The sequence below is a fragment of the Lissotriton helveticus genome, chromosome 1_1, assembly GCF_964261635.1.
Source record: "Lissotriton helveticus chromosome 1_1, aLisHel1.1, whole genome shotgun sequence".
Taxonomy (NCBI): domain Eukaryota; kingdom Metazoa; phylum Chordata; class Amphibia; order Caudata; family Salamandridae; genus Lissotriton; species Lissotriton helveticus.
This window is the reverse complement of record NC_136057.1, coordinates 1,135,074,431-1,135,094,901: the sequence shown is the minus strand read 5'-3', so window position 1 is coordinate 1,135,094,901 and position 20,471 is coordinate 1,135,074,431.

Here is a 20,471-nt window from a genome sequence, read left to right as displayed (position 1 = left end):
CAAAACATGGTCTGTACTCTTTTAAATCTGCAATGCTATCAACATTATTTATACAAAGATATGGACAGTATGTCATTTTAATGTTCCAACAATGTAGACCTGATGGAACTAAATTGACAACTTTAATTAAAAATGTTGTGGCTTCTCAATTATCAATTTCAGGAAGAACGTTTGCAACTGCAGCAATTATTTTCCATGATGGTCCTTTGACAACATCAGGACATTACACAGCTTATTTAAAATGTGAAAAAGGCTGGACTAATTGTTATGATACTCAATTGACTTTCAAACAACGTTTGCCTTTTGACTTACCAAATTCTTACCTAGTGTTCTTACAACCGAAATTTTAGGAAAGGTAATTGGCCTATGAAGATTGGAGCAGTTAATAAAACTTAGTCTGCTGTTCAAAATTACTTTGTGAGTGAGAGTGATCAAGATAATAAAAAACGTGTAGTTGTCATAGAGGTAGTGTAAGTGTATCACATAGTGAGTGATATCAGTATTATAGGAAATGTTGATCATGATGAGCCAGAGGTGAAAATATAAGTATTGTTACATGATGTAAAAGATGTTTGAGCTTTTCTTTCAGAAGGTCGGGTAAATGGAAGATTAAGTTTACTATTGCGTAATTTCCAAAGAAAAGGACTTTCCCTCTACTATTTTGCCTCGTGGAAAAGTAAGTGGATCACAAATGAGTTAAGATATGTTTTTTCTAAGTTTTACATTATTTATTGAAACGTTGTATGGGTTTTTTAAACACAATCTTTTTGATTGTGTTTTTTTTTGCCCACTGTCACATGATGAGTAGTATTGAACTCACTGTTTGAAGTGAAATTCAATATATTCTGAGAACAGCAAAAATAAACCATATAACATGTTGTACAAGTTATTATGTATTTTGTATTGTGAAATATATATTATACTCCCCTTATCTCACGCTCACTCACCTTTTTCCACCCTCTATCACCCCTCTTTACTCACCCTTACTGCCCTTCTCTCAGTCTCCTTCACCGCCGTTCCCTTACTCCACTTCTCTCACTACCCCTCATTCCCCATTCCATTACTCCCCTTTCCTTCTCTCCCCTCCACCACTTTCCATCTTTCACTCACTCTACTTCACTCCCCTTCCCCTTCTTTCCTTCCTTTGCTCCCTCAATAATTCCCCTTCCCTCACTCACCTTACTCCACTACACTCGCTCCTTCTCTCACTCCCTCTGTCCTCTCACTTTGCCACTCCCCTTCCCTCACACTCACTCCCTTTAACTCACCAACACTCCCTCATTTACCTTTCTATGCTCCCTCACTGAGTCTCCTTCTCTCACTCCTTCCTTCACTACCTCTATGTCCTCACTCCCTCACTCCCCTTGTCTCACGCTCACTCGCCTTTATCCACCCTCTATCACTCTTCTTTCCTCAACCTCACTGCCCTTCTCTCACCCTCCCTCACCCCCGTTCCCTTACTCCACTTCCCTCACTTATCCTTATTCCCCATCCTTAACTCCCCTTACCCTCACTCTTCTCTCGCAGTCACCTTTTCCCAGTCCCTCTGCTTCACTCCCCTTCCCCTTCTTTCCTTCCTTTGCTACCTCAGTCATTCCCCTTCACTCACTCACCTTACTCCACTTTACTCACTCCTTCTCTCACTCCCTCTGTTCTCTCACTTCCTCACTCCTCTTCCCTCACTCCCTCTCTGTTACCCTCACTCCCATTGTCCCCTTACTCTCTTACGCCCCTACACTCACGCTCACTCACCTTCCATCCCTCATTGTCATGAATGCACCCTCACTCACTCCCCCTTCCCTGTCACTCACTCCCTTTTCCTTACTCCCCTTTCCTCCTTTAGTTTTGATAACTCACATTCCTTTAGTATCTTACTCACCTTTAGTTCATTTCTCTCTCCCTCTGTTCCTCTGTGTCACTAAATCTATCCGCCTCATTATCCTCTTAGTAATTTGCTCTTCCTCTATTTCTTTTTCACTCTCTCTGTCCTTCACCATTCCTTTGTTTCCCTTTCTGTGTTGTTCACTCGTACTTTATTTATTAGTACCCTTTCATGACTTTTAATCTCCTGCCTTGTCTCTTGTATTTTGAAATAAATATTATAAAAATTATAAGTAATTTTTTCCCCTCTTCCACAGGTATTACATTTAGTAAAAATATGTCATTAAGTTTACATTACTTATAAGGTAAGTTTGACAAACAAAATTTACTTTCTCATCCCTCTTTTCCTTAACCTCACTACTCTTTTCTCACCCACCCTCACCCCCGTTCCCTTACTCTGCTTCCCTCACTTATTCTCATTCCCCATGTTTACTCCCCTTTCCCTCACTCCCCTGCCACACTCACCTTCTTTCAGACCCCCTGCTTTACTTCCCTTCTCCTCTCTTCCCTTCCTTCGCCCCTTCACTCATTCCCCTTCCCTTACTTACCTTACTCCATTTCACTCACTCCTCTCACTCCCTCTGTCCTCTCACTTCCTCACTCCCCTTCCCTCACTCCCTCTCTCTTAGTCTCACTCTCTCCGTCCTTTCTCTCTCTCACTCCTCTTCCGTCACGCTCACTCCCTATAACTTACCCACACTCCTTCACTTACCTTTCGTTGCTCCCTTACTCAGTCCTTTTCTCTCACTCTTTCCTTCACTACCTCTATGTCCTCACTCCCTCAGTCCCCTTGTCTTACACTCACTCGCCTTTATCCACCCTCTATTACTCCTCTTTCCTCAACCTCACTGCCCTTCTCTTACCCTCCCTCACCCCCGTTCCCTTACTCCAGTTCCCTCACTTATCCTCATTCCCCATCCTTAACTCACCTTCCCCTCACTCTCCTCTCGTAGTCACCTTTTCACAGTCCCTCTGCTTCACTCCCCTTCCCCTTCTTTCCTTCCTTTGCTCCCTCAGTCATTCCCCTTCCCTCAGTCACCTTACTCAACTTTACTCACTCCTTCTCTCCTCTCACTTCCTCACTCCTCTTCCCTCACTCCCTCTCTGTTACTCTCACTCCCATTGTCCCCTTACTCTCTCACACCCCTTCACTCACCCTCACTCACCTTCCATCACTCATTGTCGTGAATACACCCTCACTCACTCCCCCTTCCCTGTCAGTTACTCCCCTTTCCTTACTCCCCTTTCCTCCTTTAGTTTTGATAACTCACATTCCTTTAGTATCTTACTCACCTTTAGTTCATTTCTCTCTCCCTCTGTTCCTCTGTGTCACTAAATCTATCCGCCTCATTATCCTCTTAGTAATTTGCTCTTCCTCTATTTCTTTTTCACTCTCTCTGTCCTTCACCATTCCTTTGTTTCCCTTTCTGTGTTGTTCACTCGTACTTTATTTATTAGTACCCTTTCATGACTTTTAATCTCCTGCCTTGTCTCTTGTATTTTGAAATAAATATTATAAAAATTATAAGTAATTTTTCCCCTCTTCCACAGGTATTACATTTAGTAAAAATATGTCATTAAGTTTACATTACTTATAAGGTAAGTTTGACAAACAAAATTTACTTTCTCATCCCTCTTTTCCTTAACCTCACTACTCTTTTCTCACCCACCCTCACCCCCGTTCCCTTACTCTGCTTCCCTCACTTATTCTCATTCCCCATGTTTACTCCCCTTTCCCTCACTCCCCTGCCACACTCACCTTCTTTCAGACCCCCTGCTTTACTTCCCTTCTCCTCTCTTCCCTTACTTCGCTCCCTCACTCATTCCCCTTCCCTCACTCACCTTACTCTACTTCACTCACTCCTTCTCTCACTGCCACTGTCCTCTCACATCCTCACTCCCCTTCCCTGCCTCCCTCTCTTAGCCTTACTCTCTCAGTCCCTTCACTTTCTCACTCCTCATCTGTCACGCTCACTCCTTATAACTCACCCACACTCCCTAATTTACCTTTCTATGCTCCCTTACTCAGTCTCCTTCTCTCACTCCTTCCTTTACTACCTCTATGTCCTCACTCCCTCACTCCCCTTGTCTTACGCTCACTCGCCTTTATTCACCCTCTATCGCTCCTCTTTCCTCAACCTCACTGCCCTTCTCTCACCCTCTCTCACCCCCCTTCCCTTATTCCACTTCCCTCACTTATCCTCATTTCCCATCCTTAACTCCCCTTACCCTCACTCTCCTCCTACAGTCACCTTTTCCCAGTTCCTCTGCTTCACTCCCCTTCCCCTTCTTTCCTTCCTTTGCTCTCTCAGTAATTCCCCTTCTCTCACTCACCTTACTCTACTTTACTCACTCCTTCTCTCACTCCCTCTGCCCTCTCACTTCCTCACTCCTCTTCCCTCACTCCCTCTCTGTTACCCTCACTCTCTCTATCCCCTCACTCTCTCACGCCGCTTCACTCACTCTCACTCACCTTCCATTCCTCATTGTCGTGAATGCACCCTCACTCACTCCCCTTTCCCTGTCACTTACTCCCCTTTCCTTACTCCCCTTTCCTCCATTAGTTCTGATAACTCACATTCCTTTAGTACTTACTTACCTTCAGTTCATTTCTCTCTCCCTCTCTTGCTCTCTGTCACTGAATCTATCCGCCTCATTATCCTCTTAGTAATTTGCTCTCCCTCTATTTCTTTTTCCCTCTCTCTGTCCTTCAGTATTCCTTTTTTTTCTCTTTCTGTGTCCTTCACTCCTACTTTATCTCTTAGTACCTTTTTTATGACTTTTAATCTCCTGCCTTGTCTCTTGTATTTTGAAATATAGATTATAAAAATTATAAAAAAAAATGTTTCCTCTACCACAGATATTAAATGTATTACAAATATATCATTAAGTTTACATTACTTATAAGGTAAGTTTGACAAACAAAATTTACTTTCTCATCACTCTTTTCCTTAACCTCAGTACTCATCTCTCACCCATCCTCACCCCCGTTCCCTTAGTCCGCTTTCCTTACTTATCCTCATTCCCCATGTTCACTCCCCTTCCCCTCACTCACCTCCAACAATAACCTTCTTTCAGTCCCCCTGCTTCACTTCCCTTCGCCTCTCTTCCCTTCCTTCGCTCCCTCACACATTCCCCTTCCCTCACTCACCTTACTCCACTTCACTCATTCCTTCTCTCACTCCCACTGTCCTCTCACATCCTCACTCCCCTTCTCTCACTCTCTCTCTCTTAGCCTCACTCTCTCCATCCTCTCACTTTCTCACTCCTCTTCGGTCACGCTCACTCCCTATAACACACCAACACTCCCTCACTTATCTTTCTTTGCTCCCTCACTCAGTCTCTTTCTGTCACTCTTTCCTTCACTCCCTCTATCCCCTCACTCCCTCACTCCCCTTGTCTTACCCTCACTGACTTTTATCCACCCTCTTTCACCCCTCTTTACTCACGTTCTCTGCCGTTCTCTCACCCTCCTTCACCCCGTTCCCTTACTCCGGTTCCCTCACTACCACTCATTCCCCATCTTTCGCTCCCCTTCCGTTTACTTTCATCCCCCACTCACCATCTCTCAGTACCTATGCTTCAGTCCTCTTCCCCTCTATTCCTTTCCTTCGCTCACTCACTCATTCCCCTTTCCTCACTCACCTTACTCCACTTCACTCAATCTTTCTCTCACTCCCTCTGTCCTGTCACATCCTCATTCTCCTTCCCTCACTCCCTCTCTCTTAGCTTCACTACTTCGTCCCCTCACTCTCTCACTCCTCTTCCATCACGTTCACTCCCTATAACTCACCTACACTCCCTCACTTACCTTGCTATGCTCCCTCACTCAGTCTCCTTCTCTCACTCTTTCCTTCAGTCCCTCTGTCTCCTCACTCCCTCACTCCCCTTGTCTCATGCTCACTTGCCTTTATCCACCCTCTATCACCCCTCTTTCCTCAACCTCACTGCTCTTCTCTTACCCTTCCTCACCCCCGTTCCTTTACTCCGCTTTCCTCACTTATCCTCATTCCCCATGTTCACTCCCCTTCCTCTCACTCACCTCCCACACTCACCTTCTTTCAGTCCCCCTGCTTCACTTCCCTTCCCCTCTTTTCCCTTCCTTTGCTCCCTCACTCATTCCCCTTCCCTCACTCACCTTACTCCACTTCACTCACTCCTTCTCTCACTGCCACTGTCCTCTCACATTCTCACTTCCTTTCTCTCACTCTCTCTCTGTTACCCTCACTCTCTCTGTCCTCTTACTCTCTCACTCTTCTTCCGTCACGCTCACTCCCTATAACTCAGCCACACTCCCTCACTTACCTTTCTTTGCTCCCTCACTCAGTCCCTTTCTGTCACTCTTTCCCTCACTCCCTCTATCCCCTCACTCCCTCACTCCCCTTGTCTTACCCTCACTCATGTTTATCCACCCTCTTTCCCCCCTCTTTACTCACGCTCTCTGCCGTTCTCTCACCCTCATTCACCCCCGTTCCCTTACTCCGGTTCCCTCACTATCCCTCATTCCCCATCCTTCTCTCATCTTCCCTTTACTTTCATCCCCCACTCACCTTCTCTCAGTACCTATGCTTCAGTCCTTTTCCCCTCTATTCCCTTCCTTCGCTCACTCACTCATTCCCCTTCCCTTACTCACCTTACTCCACTTCACTCACTCCTTCTCCTACTCCCTCTGTCTCCTCACTACCTCATTCCCCTTGTCTCACGCTCACTTGCCTTTATCCACCCTCTATCACCACTCTTTCCTCAACTTCACTGCTCCTCTCTTACCCTTCTTCATCCCCGTTCCTTTACTCCGCTTTCCTCACTTATCCTCATTCCCCATGTTCACTCTCCTTCCCCTCACTCACCTCCCACACTCACCTTCTTTCAGTCCCCCTGCTTCACTTCCCTTACCCTTTTGTTCCCTTCCTTCGCTCCCTCACTCATTTTCCTTTCCTCTATCACTGTACTCCACTTCCCTCACTCCTTGAGAAATTGTAAGGAATATACCTCTTTTTGGAGAATTGGAGGTAGTTCTAAAAATAACTGGGTTTTTTCTTCTTTTTTAGTTTTAAATTTTTTTTACTTTTTCGAACGTTTTTAATTTTTTGGGGTATTTTTCTCAGAACAAAAAACAAAACTAGGGACTGCAAAACTGCTCAACAGGAGCTAAAAAAAGGGGAAAAATTAGGGCAGAGGGGCGCAGCGGTGTTCTTCCCTTTCTCTAACAATTAGTTGAATGCTCTGCTCCCCATAACAAAGCAGTTCGTCACACTGCTCACAACGAATTGTAATGCCTGCAAAAACAGGCTGAATATTTGGTATCATGACTGCTGGTCTTCCTCTCACCGATGATGTTGAAGCTCCGGTGGAAGTGGAGGGGCCATCTTGTGGTCTAGGGCTCTGGTGCTCTCCCGTGCAAAATTAATCGGGTGCCTTCTCTCAACATGCTTGAGTAAAGTAGCATTCCTGAAACTATACTTCCGGGTGGGATCTCCACGGGATAGAACAGTGTCACAAATCTTACACATGACTTTGGCAGCATTGCATTTTTTCTGCCCCTCTGGAAAAGAGAAAAACTTCCATATGAAGTGGTCCTTCACTTTTCTCTGTGGGGGGTCCTCAGGCAGGAATCCATCTGAAGAGTCTGAGGACTGGTCCTGGGAAGGATTCTGGGAACCAGACATTATGGAATTAGGTATTTCTTTTGGCAGGAACAGACAAGAGGTGTTCTCCCTGCAAAAGCAATGAGGTTGTGATGGAAATGGGTGGGGTGTTTCACCACTTGTGAAAAAAACCTGTTATTAACCAATTAAAAGTGTTGTTTTAAGGACACATGGCTTGACGCACGCTTACGCTACGCGCTCCAGGGCGCTTACGCGGCACGTAGGTAGGCGCTTCCTGGGACGTTTACGCGGCACGTCAGAATGACGTTTTACTAGATTTTCTTAAATGCGTTTAAAGGTGAAATACGGTTATTAAAAATGAAAATTAGTACTTTTATGAGTTGCCACTGAATGTCTTGCATTATTATTTACTTTAAATACATAATTATATTTTTTTCGCACATGGGAATAGCGCTCTCGCTACGTGTATGGGTGCGTTTACGGGTGCGCGTACCCTGAGCGCTCCAGGGTAAAAAGATTAAAAAAAAAAACACAGGAAAAATACATTGAAAAATTAATGTTAGAAAAATATACATTATTTAAATAATTTTATAAAAATTATAATAAATAATAGCAATAAAAAATAGCTATAAAAAACTTAATAATTCACTTTAAAAACCATAGGTTACAAACTCGTTATAGTTAGGAATTAGCTTTTAAAAAACCTTTGAAATTAACTGGAAAAACCATAGGTTTAACACTCGTTATAGTTAGGAATTAGCATTTAAAAAACCTTTGAAATTCACTGAAAAACCATAGGTTTCACACCAGTTATAGTTAGCTGAACATTTTACTCATACAAAACCATTGAAATTCCCACGTTATAGTTAGTTGGACTCACTATAACTCTCGCGCCCGCAATCCACTGCTGATGATTTCACATATTACATCATTCATGACATCGTCAGTGACATCACTGATGACATCACTGATGACATCTCAAATGACATCACTGATGACATCACTGATGACATCTCAAATGACATCACTGATGACATCATCCATGTGATAATACGATGCACCTCCTTACACTCTAATCTAACCTTTGATACACCCAGTGTTAAATACAAACTACCATTCCTGAAACCATTGACACACCAATACCAGTTACTACATACGCACTCACTGATTCCTAGGTCTACACACACATCCACTCATTCACCCATACAATCACTCATACATACAGTCAGTCATCAATACAACACTATCATATGCACTCATACACCTATACAGACACTCACAAATTGCCACTTATCCATGGAGTTACTCACACACCTAGTAAGTCATGCAAAGAATCAATCACACTCCCATTTCCTCATCTATACAGTTATACAGACAACACCTCAAATATACAAACATATACTAACACATACTAACTCTCTTATACAATCACTGATACAAGTACACCTTGATCCATACAGCCGCTCACACAATCACTGGCTCTCATGTATAGTCATTTATATATATGCCAACTCTCACATGCACTGTGTTTTATATATGTACTTACTTGGACATGTAGCACTGAGATATCCATTCACTCACCAATACAGCCATGCACACAGTCAACCACCCACAAAGCTGTTTCCTCATGCACTCTTGAACCTATACACCTAGTGAATCAACTGCTCACACATCTATGCACAGAGTCACACACCTCCCAGCCACCCACACACACACTCAGCCTCACATACAAATACTTGGGCAACCAATCAATAACCCATATAGCCACTCATATAGCTATTGATCAACACATGCAGCAGCTTACACAACAACAGACATACTGATGCACACATTCACACAGTTTAGTCACTAACCCAAGCATTCAGTAAGACACATTTAATCACTCACTCATACATTCAGTTACGCACCAACTAAATCCTTCATCCAGACACTTATACACCCACTCATTCTTGAATATGTAAAACATATTTAAACTTTACAGAAACACACAGTCACTGGATGCTGCCATCAGTGATGTCATTAGTGATGTCATTTGAGATGTCATCAGTGATGTCATTTGAGATGTCATCAGTGATGTCATCAGTGATGTCACTGACCATGTCATGAATGATGTAATATGTGACATCATCAGCAGTGGATTGTGGGCGCGCGAGTTATAGTGAGTCCAACTAACTATAACGTGGGAATTTCAATGGTTTTGTATGAGTAAAAAGTTCAGCTAACTATAACTGCTGTGAAACCTATGTTTTTTTCAGTGAATATATATATATATATATATATATATATATATCCGCGAAAGGTTTCTCAATAGGGTTGCACGAGGAACAAACAGACTCGCACTCCAGTGATCCGTGTATAAACAATGTGTTTATTGGCAATATATATATATATATATATATATATATATATATATATTCCAACATAATAGTTGCCCCAAATGAAGACGCCAACTCACGGAGAAGTTTGCACCCTTTAATGGAGGACTTTCAGCAAGGCATCATACAGTACCCCTCCAAACTGATTAGGCCGCCCTACCCGTTTCAGACACCGATGTGTCCTTGTTCACGGGCATGGAGAAGTGTAAACAGCAACAGCCTGGGGAACTTCTGATAAATGTCCCAAGCCCGCCCCAATGGGCATGTGCAAAAGCATGCTGGTACTCGTGGTTCCCTTCGATATTACTCAAGTGAGTGCTGCTGTGCAATTCAAAATTAAAATCCAAATCTTTCCCAAGTGGGCTGAAAGGGGCAGGCATCCTGCCAAAGCTGTCCATTTCCATGTCTCCCCACTCGGACCTCTTTTATTCCGTATCATTAAAAAAGCTATTTTTAATATTTTTTAATATATAAATCTTAATGTAATGACAATAAAAATTGTACTCTAAATCTTTGAACTGGTTTTTCTCCCATCTATCATTGAATAGACAAGTATTTACAATTGCCTAGGTTTGTTTTTTCACACATGTATCTATCCCTGACCTAGGAGTTGAACTATCTATTGTTCAGGGGGTCCTTGTTGCATACGCTGTTATTACCCACAGCTTGTCTGTGTAGGGCTGTCTCCTTTTTGTATCAGATTCTGTTGTTTATAACCTTATAGTGGCTTCTGTGCTCATCTGATGGAATACCACCTTATAATAATCTCTCTTCTTCCTTACCTCATTCAGTATGGCCCAATTTAAAACTTTCGGATTTACGGATGAATAATTCACCCTTTTGGTAGGTACCTCTTGTTCCTTTGGTAATGCCTCTAACGAAATTAGCCGTAACGAAGATGATCTCAAGAAATTAATAGATCTTAAAAAGAAGCTAAAGAGAATGGAAGCTCACGGTGAATTTATGTTGGCTTATCTAAGATCAGGTATGATACCAACCGGTCTTCGAATACGTAATATCCCAGGATTATTTGTTCACCACCAAGCTTTCTTAGAAAAGTGGAGTATGATCGTGAGCAGATGCTCGCGAGACTTAATGATTCTTATTGTAGAAACTGCCAAGGAACTAGCAATAGAAATTAAAACAGAAGTAGAAGAACTTGAAGAAAAAATCAAAAAGGCTGGTAGCGTAGAAGAGGCCCTAAAAACACTGGAAGAATCCAATAGAGAATTGGAATCCTTCTCCAACTATCTAGATAAACGCAAAAACGATAAATTGGCGAAGGATAAATGATTTTATTCTATTGAAAACACCTATCCATATTTAAGAGTAGAATTCTATAAACAGAAACCACTATGTGGACGATAACAGAAATCCACAACAAAGGGTTAACACATTTTCGGAAACATATGATTCCGATGGTGATGTAAATGAGGCTTACTACGAACCTGAAGGTAATTTTAATTCCATGCAGGCAAAACGTAATCAGGTACAGCCTTTTTTAGGCAACCGAGGGATGAACCGGGGACGTCCGAGAGTACGTTTCCGGGCTCAGAACAGAGGAATTTACAAGCCACATCACTACCAGCAAGAAGAACCCTAATTCATCAGGGAGACTCGCAGTCGCCAAAATTGGAAGGCAGGGATGTAATCCCTATTTTTAATTTATCTAAAATGCATCTGGATGAACATAATGTTAGTCTCCTTTCAAAAGGTCTCTCATTTGTTCTGCATTCTAATGTGAATGTATTTGAATTACATAGTGACATTATCTCTTTTTTCCGCAAAATACATCTAAATAAAAAAAATTCTAATGATGATGGCATCTACAATCGCCACACCTGTCACTGACCTCATTAACTCCTCGCTGCTTCAGGGAACGGTACCCCCCGGCTGGAAGAGAGCCATCGTTAAAGCCCTTCTCAAAAAACCGCTCCTAGACCCCTCGGACTTGGCCAACTATAGGCCAATCTCCTTTCTCCCCGGAATCAGCAAGGTCACAGAAAAACTAGTTAATAAAAAACTCTCCCAATTCTTGGAGTCTAACAGCCTTCTCCGGAAGTTGCAGACTGGTTTTCACCCTGGACAAGGTACGGACACCGCCCTCCTGGCAGTGGTTGAGGAGGCCAGATGCATTCTGGACTCAGGAGGATCAGTGGCAGTGATCCTCCTGGACCTCAGCGCGGCCTTCGACACGGTCAACCACCAGGTCCTCATCCAGCGATTAATTGACATAGGGGTGGTGGGAACTGCCCTTCCATGGCTCACGTCATTTCTAAGTAACCGCACCTTCCAGGTCTGGGAGAGCAACACCCGATCAGCGGTGATTCCCCTCCAGTGCGGAGTACCACAGGGCTCTTCCCTGAGCCCAACCCTATTCAATGTATACATGTCCCCACTGGAGGAGGTGGTCACCCCGTTCGGAGTCAAAATCGTGAGCTACGCCGATGACACCCAACTTGTCGTTTACCTATCCCAACCTGACCAAGGACTGCCTATTCTCCACACCTGCCTATCAAAAATATTCACTTGGATGGGAGAATCATCTCTCAAACTTAACGGATCCAAGACAGAGATCATGCTACTAGGGCATAAAGGATCCACCCTCCCCCCGAACATCTGGCCCACCTGTCTGGGGGAGCCCCCATCTTCTAAAAAGGAGATCAAAAGCCTGGGGGTCTGGATGGAAAAGAACCTATCCTTTAAAACCCAAGCCAAAAAAACAGCGGGGACCTGCTTCGGCCTCCTCAGATCGGCACGGAAAGTCCTGCCTCTCCTCCCTCAGTACTCTCACAAGCTGCTCATCCAAGGATTGATCCTGTCTAGACTGGATCATAGCAACGCCATCTTCCTTGGAGCACCGGAATCCACCCTCAACAAACTACAACAAATTCAGAACACCGCAGCGCGTCTTCTCACGGACACCCCGGCCAGAACATCTGCCAAACCCGCTCTGAAACTGCTGCACTGGCTCCCAATAAGAGAAAGGATAACATTTAAATCCCTTTGTATGGCACACAAACTACTACAGGACAAAGGACCCCCCATCCTCAAAAACCTAGTCGTGCCCTACAAATCTAACAGACCACTCCGCTCAGACCATGAACGTCTAATCACAGTGCCCAGAGTAAAAAAGGCACGCAAAGGAGGTCGACGATTCTCAGTCAACACAGCCAAACTGTGGAACGCTCTTCCCCTCAAACTCAGGAGCGAACTCTGTCATCTCCGATTCCAGAAACTCCTGAAAACCCACCTCTTTCCCTAAACCCCCCTTTCTTTCCTATCACCACCTCTATCTCGGCTGTCTTGGTTTTAGCGCTGGGATGCTCCCGGGTTACTACGCGCTCTATAAAACCCACATTCATTCATTCATTCATAGTTCGGAATCTACCCCTGATAACATTAAAAGTCTATCCCTCCCTTCGACATTCAGTCCCTCGCTAGACCAACTAGGGCCTGAAGTAGCGGCATTTGAACTGGTAGTTTTAAAGAGATTGGAACAAGCTCTTTGCTTTGTCCCGAAACCACTTTATAACTTAAACAAAAATGAACACAGTGCACTCAAATCACTAGCAAATAATAAAACGATTACTATAAAAAGTTGCGACAAGGGAGGAGGAATAGTGGTAATCGACTCTGAGGATTATGAACATAATATGCATAAGATGTTGGACCCTTCTTTTTATATTAATGTTAGATCTAACCCCATTAACAGTATCAACAAGGAAATTCAGTGCTTGACCACTCAGGCGATAGAAAGGGGCGACATTACCCAGAAGGAATATGAATATCTTAATTGTAACCAAGGCAAAACTGCTTGTATCTATGGGCTCCCAAGATACATAAGGACCTTTTGAATCCGCCTTATAGGCCTATAGTTTCTATGATAGGTACCGCTACTGAGCCCTTATCTAAGTATATTGATTTCCACCTCCGTCCATATATCCCGAACATTGTCTCATATATTAAACACACAGGGGACATGATCAAGAAGGTAGAGAATATGGATTTTAATCCCATGAGAGATCTCCTTGTTACCCTGGATGTTGAATCCTTGTACAGTACTATCCCTTTGATTGAAGCAATGGAGACCACTGAATGGTTTATAGATAAAAAGAAAATACCATGTCCAAAGACCTTTGTTCTTGCCTGCTTAAAGATAGTTCTAACTGAAAACGTCTTTGAATTTGGAGAACGCCTATTCCGCCAGGTCAAAGGCGTTAGTATGGGTGCGTCCGTGGCTGCATCAGTGGCCAATATATATATATGGCCTCTTATGAAGATAGATGCATTTATAACGAGATTGCCCCATTTTATGAGTCTGTCTCCCATTGGTCCAGATATATTGATGATATTTTTTTCGTCTGGACCAATGGGAGGGAGACACTTTTAGAATTCTTGAGTTGGCTTAACGCTGTAGATCACAATCTTAAATTCACAGCCAATATAAGTGCGGAGAAAGTAGAGTTTTTGGATATCCTGATTTTTCATGACAAAGGAAAACTGAAAGTGGACCTTTTTGTATAACCCACGGCAAGAAATACATTGCTACATTTTCACAGTTTTCACCCCTGCAACCAAAAGCAGAGTATCCCCTTCTCCCAATTTCTGAGAGTAAGGCGGAACTGCACCGACCTCAGTGATTTCGATAGACAGGCGAGTGAGATGAGGAGGACATTTTTAGATAGAGGATACCCTCACCAACTGGTGAGAGACTCCTATAAAAGAGCTAGATTTTTTGGTAGGGACCACCTGCTGAGATCCAAGATAGACAAGGAGAACAAGCAACTAGTATGCATTACTAGACATTCCACTCTGGATGCAAAAGTGAAGCAAGTAATCAATTCAAATTGGCACATCCTAAATAGTAACTGTACCCGTAATCAGAAATTAGATAAACCTTTGTTCGCCTACCGGCGTAACAAAAATATTAAAGATCAGATCGTTCATTCTCGTTTCACAGGACCATTAAACCAAAAAACTTTTGTGCAAAAGTCAATTGACACGAACCGACCGATTAAGGGAACAGTAAAATGTTCTACTTGCAGATCTTGTTCCAGTATCATGGAGGGCGAAACTTTCACCCACAATGGATACACTGCGTCTGCGACCAATATGTGGAACTGTAAAACATCCAATACTGTATATTTCATTCAATGTCCGTGCTTACTTGGATATGTGGGCGAACACCGTTCCGCGATCAGAACCAAGAAACTGCTGTCACCTATGGTGAAACATTTTCTTGACTGTAGCCATGGTCCAGACGACTTTAAATGGCGAATATTGGAAAAATTAATACTCCTGATTCAAAGGGCGGTGCACGTATTAGAAAAAAGCGTGAGGTTTTTTGGATGTTCACCTTAGACACTTTTAGGAATGGATTAAATAGCGAGATCCCGTGGGAAAACGCGATTATATAGACCTACTAGAATGTAGAATCTGCCATTTAAGCCATTGTAGGCTAGAATGTAGTACTTGCCCCTTAAACCAGTGTGGATTACCTATATAATCTTTTCTCAATGGATAGGATTAGAGCCTTATTAGTTCATCTTTAATGTCTTGATATATGAATTAGTTATTTTTATCATTGAGATATAAATACAATTATTAGTTTTCAGTTAAAAGAAATTTGTTCTTGAATTTCTTTATATATAGTTAGTTTCCTTTTTATCATCAGATTAAATACCATCTTGAGGATGTATCGTTATGGTTGATAGCGGGGATATTTAGGAGCCTATTGGTACCTCTATTTTCCTGCTTTTTGCAGTTTGTAAATATCTTCGATACATATATGAGAGTCTCTTTTCTGTTTCTATGAAAGGGAGCGCTTAGTTGTAACTGTGAGGGCACTTATGAGACTATCGGCCCCTCTATCTTGCCGCTAGTTGCCGTTTTGACAATTCTCCAATAAACACACAAGAGAGTCTCTCTTTCATTTCCATGAAATGGAACGCTTAACTGCGACGTATTGCATCACGTGATTACCATCTGAGTTACTGACCTATTAGACCAAGAGTATTTAAAGCTCTGTTCGTGAACGCACCGGTGATATCTTTTCGCCATCACGCCCATTGTAACGTCAGACGCTGGACTTTTCTGCTAGCCTCCGTGCTCGTGGATCGTGCAACTTTATCACAGGTATGTCTTCATGCGCGGGCTCTATATACCTGTCAAGCAACTTTATATTTTAAAGATTAGTCCAGACTATAATCGGGTCGTTTCTGCCTGTTTCTCTTACAGCATCGTGTGCACATATAGTTGTTTAGCAATTATATATTTAAAATATCTAATGAGACTAAAATTCAGGTCTTTTCTTTTTGCACGTCCTATAGCATCGCATTTTTTAACCTAAAGAACTATCACGAAGGCCAAGCACGACAATATTCGCATTTAGGTAATTGTCGTTAGACATTAATTCGGATTTAGCTCTACCCTATGCTTTCAAGTATTTGTCTATTGTGCTTACTATTGTATTTACCCTAGATCCTGCTATCTGGTGATCCTAACGAGAGTAACGCAACAAATTGTATCCCGTTTTTATATCTTCACAAACGACGACATCAGATTTCCCATGACGCTCGCCTTTAACCGATAGAAAAATATATTTTTTTAAAGGTGGGTAACCTTGAGCAGCATGGCCTAAATAAATCGAATTCCTTAGGAGATCTCTGAGAACGTTATATTTTGAAGGTGACCCTTATTGTATGTTCGGTTTCCTTTCTTGAACTTTCCTTCACAGCTCCGTCCCATTTTCTATCGGTTAAGAACCAGAAGGCTGAGCTTGTGAAAATAAAAAATCAGGTAACTATTTTATTGTTCTAAATGGGGTATATTAACTATGGTAACATAATGTGGATACTTTTCGAGTTCCGAAAAAGAATCTTTTTAAGTATAAATATAGAATGATGTATTTTCTAGTATACTTTATTTTGCGGTAATGTTCTCTTAATCCCTCTAACCTGAAAGAGCATATTTAAAAACAAAATAGACACTTTTCTAAAAATAGGAAAAATACCAATTTCGTGACCTATTTTAAACTTCCATTGTTGACAGAGAAGGAAAATTGAAAATAGAAAGAATAACTATTACCTGTAGTACGAAGTCAGAAGGCATCCAAAATATTTATGCACTGAGGAAAGAAATAATAAGCAAAGGATATCGAGTAAATGATGAGTTTAAGAAAAACTATGCATGGATTAAGATTTATTACCAGGGTTCCTTTATCTATTTCAGATAAAATCTATCGTCATATATATCCCAGAAGTACATATATTGAATCCTCTCTTTCTAGCCTATCCTTTGAATACCGTTGAGAGTCTGTTTGTGTAAGTATCTAAGATAATGTGCTTACATTTGTATCATCTATAATAAGGTACCATTATATGGCCAGTACTAACATAGGTATTACCTGGTTTCATATCAGAATGAGCACTGAAGTACACTATGTATAAGACTTATATTGCTATTGAGTCATACTTGTCCATGAATGGGGTGATTACCTAATTTCCATGTTGTCGGATTATGAGTTTTTATGTCATAATATATACATTATGATTGGATGTATCTACTGTTAAAAACAAGTATGCAGACTATTAGAAGTCATGTTAGTTGAATAATTATATTTTATTATATATTTAAATTTTTTTTTTACTACTTAGGTAATTAAGTGGCCTGTCCTGAAGAAGGCGCTGGTTCGCCGAAACGCGCGTGAATGTATCAGTGTGCCACATTGTGTTTTAACCTCTTTTTTGTCTTTCTCAAATGATCTTTTCTTGTATTGTGTTTCCCATTGTCATCTATTGTATAGTTTGACAATTTTTATTCCGTATCATTAAAAAAGCTATTTTTAATATCTTTTAATATATAAATCTTGATGTAATGACAATAAAAACTGTACTCTAAATCTTGGAAATGGTTTTTCCCCCATCTATCATTGAATAGACAAGTAATTACAATTGCCTAGGTTTGTTTTTTCACACATGTATCCTGCCAAAGCTGTCCATTTCCATGTCTCCCCACTCGGACCTCTTCGCTCCATCTCGCTCGGTGTTTGCCAAACGCGGGATCTGCTGGGATAGCAGAGGGGCGTCTCCGCGGCCGAGCAAGCCACTAAAATTCCAACATAAGAGTTGCTCCAAATGAAGACGTTAACACACGGGGAAGTTTGCACCCTTTAATAGAGGACTTTCAGCAAGGCAGCATACAGTACCCCTCCAAATTGATTAGGCCGCCCTACGCGTTTCAGACACCAATGTGTCCTTATACACGGGCATGGAGAAGTGCAAACAGCAACAACCTGGGGAACTTCTGATAAATGTCCCAAGCCCCGCCCCAAGGGGCGTGTGCAAAAGCATGCTAGTACTCGTGGTTCCCTTCGATATTACTCAAGTGAGTGCTGCTGTGCAATTGAAAATTAAAATCCAAATGTTTCCCAAGTGGGCTGAAAGGGGCAGGCATCCTGCCAAAGCTGTCCATTTCCATGTCTCCCCACACGGATCTCCTCACTTCGTCTCGCTCGGGGTTTGCCAAGCGCGGGATCTGCTGGGATAGCAGTAGGGCGTCTCCGCGGCCGAGCAAGCCGCTAACATTCCAACATAAGAGTTGCCCCGAATGAAGACGCCAACTCACGGGGAAGTTTGCACCCTTTAATGAAGGACTTTCAGCAAGGCAGCATACAGTACCCCTCCAAATTGATTAGGCCGCCCTACGCGGTTCAGACACCGATGTGACCTTGTTCACGGGCATGGAGAAGTGCATACTGCAACAACCTGGGGAATTTCTGATAGATGTCCCAAGCCCCGCCCCAATGGGCATGTGCAAAAGCATGCTGGTACTCGTGGTTCCCTTCGATATTACTCAAGTGAGTGCTGCTGTGCAATTCAAAAATAAAATCCAAATCTTTCCCAAGTGGGCTGAAAGGGGCAGGCATCCTGCCAAAGCTGTCCATTTTCATGTCTCCCCATTCGGAACTCTTCGCTCCATCTCGCTCGGTGTTTGCCAAGCGCGGGATCTGCTGGGCTAGCAGAGAGGCGTCTCCGCGGCCGAGCAAGCCGCTAAAATTCCAACATAAGAGTTGCCCCAAATGAAGACGCCAACTCATGGGGAAGTTTGCACCCTTTAATGGAGGACTTCAGCAAGGCAGCATACAGTACCCCTCCAAATTGATTAGGCCGCCCTACGCATTTCAGACAACGATGTGTCCTTGTTCACGGGCATGGAGAAGTGCAAACAGTAACAACCTGGGAAAATTCTGATGAATGTCCCAAGCCCCGCCCCAATGGGCGTGTACAAAAGCATGCTGGTACTCGTGGTTCCCTTCGATATTACTCAAGTGAGTGCTGCTGTGCAATTCAAAATTAAAATCCAAATCTTTTCCAAGTGGGCTGAAAGGGGCAGGCATCCTGCCAAAGCTGTCCATTTCCATGTCTCCCCACTCGGACCTCTTCGCTCCATCTCGCTCGGTGTTTGCCAAGCGCGGGATCTGCTGGAATAGTAGAGGGGCGTCTCCGCGGCCGAGCAAGCCGCTAAAATTCCAACATAAGAGTTGCCCCAAATGAAGACGCCAACTCACGGGGAAGTTTGCACCCTTTAATGGAGGACTTCAGCAAGGCAGCATACAGTACCCCTCTAAATTGATTAGGCCGCCCTACGCGTTTCAGACACCAATGTGTCCTTGTTCACGGGCATGAAGAAGTGCAAACAGCAACAACCTGGTGAACTTCTGATAAATGTCCCAAGCCCCGCCCCAATGGGCTTGTGCAAAAGCATGCTGGTACTCGTGGTTACCTTCGATATTACTCAAGTGAGTGCTGCTGTGCAATTCAAAATTAAAATCCAAATCTTTCCCAATTGCATTTCTCCATGCCCGTGAACAAGGACACATCGGTGTCTGAAATGCGTAGGGCGGCCTAATCAATTTGGAGGGGTACTGTATGCTGCCTTGCTAAAAGTCCTCCATTAAAGGATGCAAACTTCCCCGTGAGTTGGCGTCCTCATTTGGGGCAACTCTTATGGTGGAATATATATATATTTATATATATATATATATATATATATATATATATATATATATATATATATATATATATATTACACACCAGCAACTCCACAGACGGCACTTCCAATCTCCCACGATCGGCGAAGCAAGAAGGGAGAGACGGACCACAGGATCTGGCTTCGGGTTAAACTTTAATGTGCAGGTGAGGCAACAACAGCACGACGCGTTTCGGGCCCGTGGGCCCTTGGTCACATGTTAGGTTGTTACAGAATTTTTTTCTTTTTTAAATGCTAGTGATAAAACACCACGCCCCCTAGTGCACAAGGTTACAGCCATTACCTGACCAAAGATATAGAAGAAATACTATGATTTAACTCTACATTTGGCAGGTATTTAACATTAAATTTTTTTCTGTAATAGGACAACAATTTCCTCATGAAGACAGAAAAATAAAATGCTAGAAAAAGATGCACTAATTTACTTAGAAATAATAACCATAGCAGCATAAATGCATGATGGTTCCGTGAAACAGGATATCAGAATCTTCCAGGATGAATCCTTAATTTCACTTCTTCCTGCAATACATCATAAAACAATTTCTTCAGTAATATA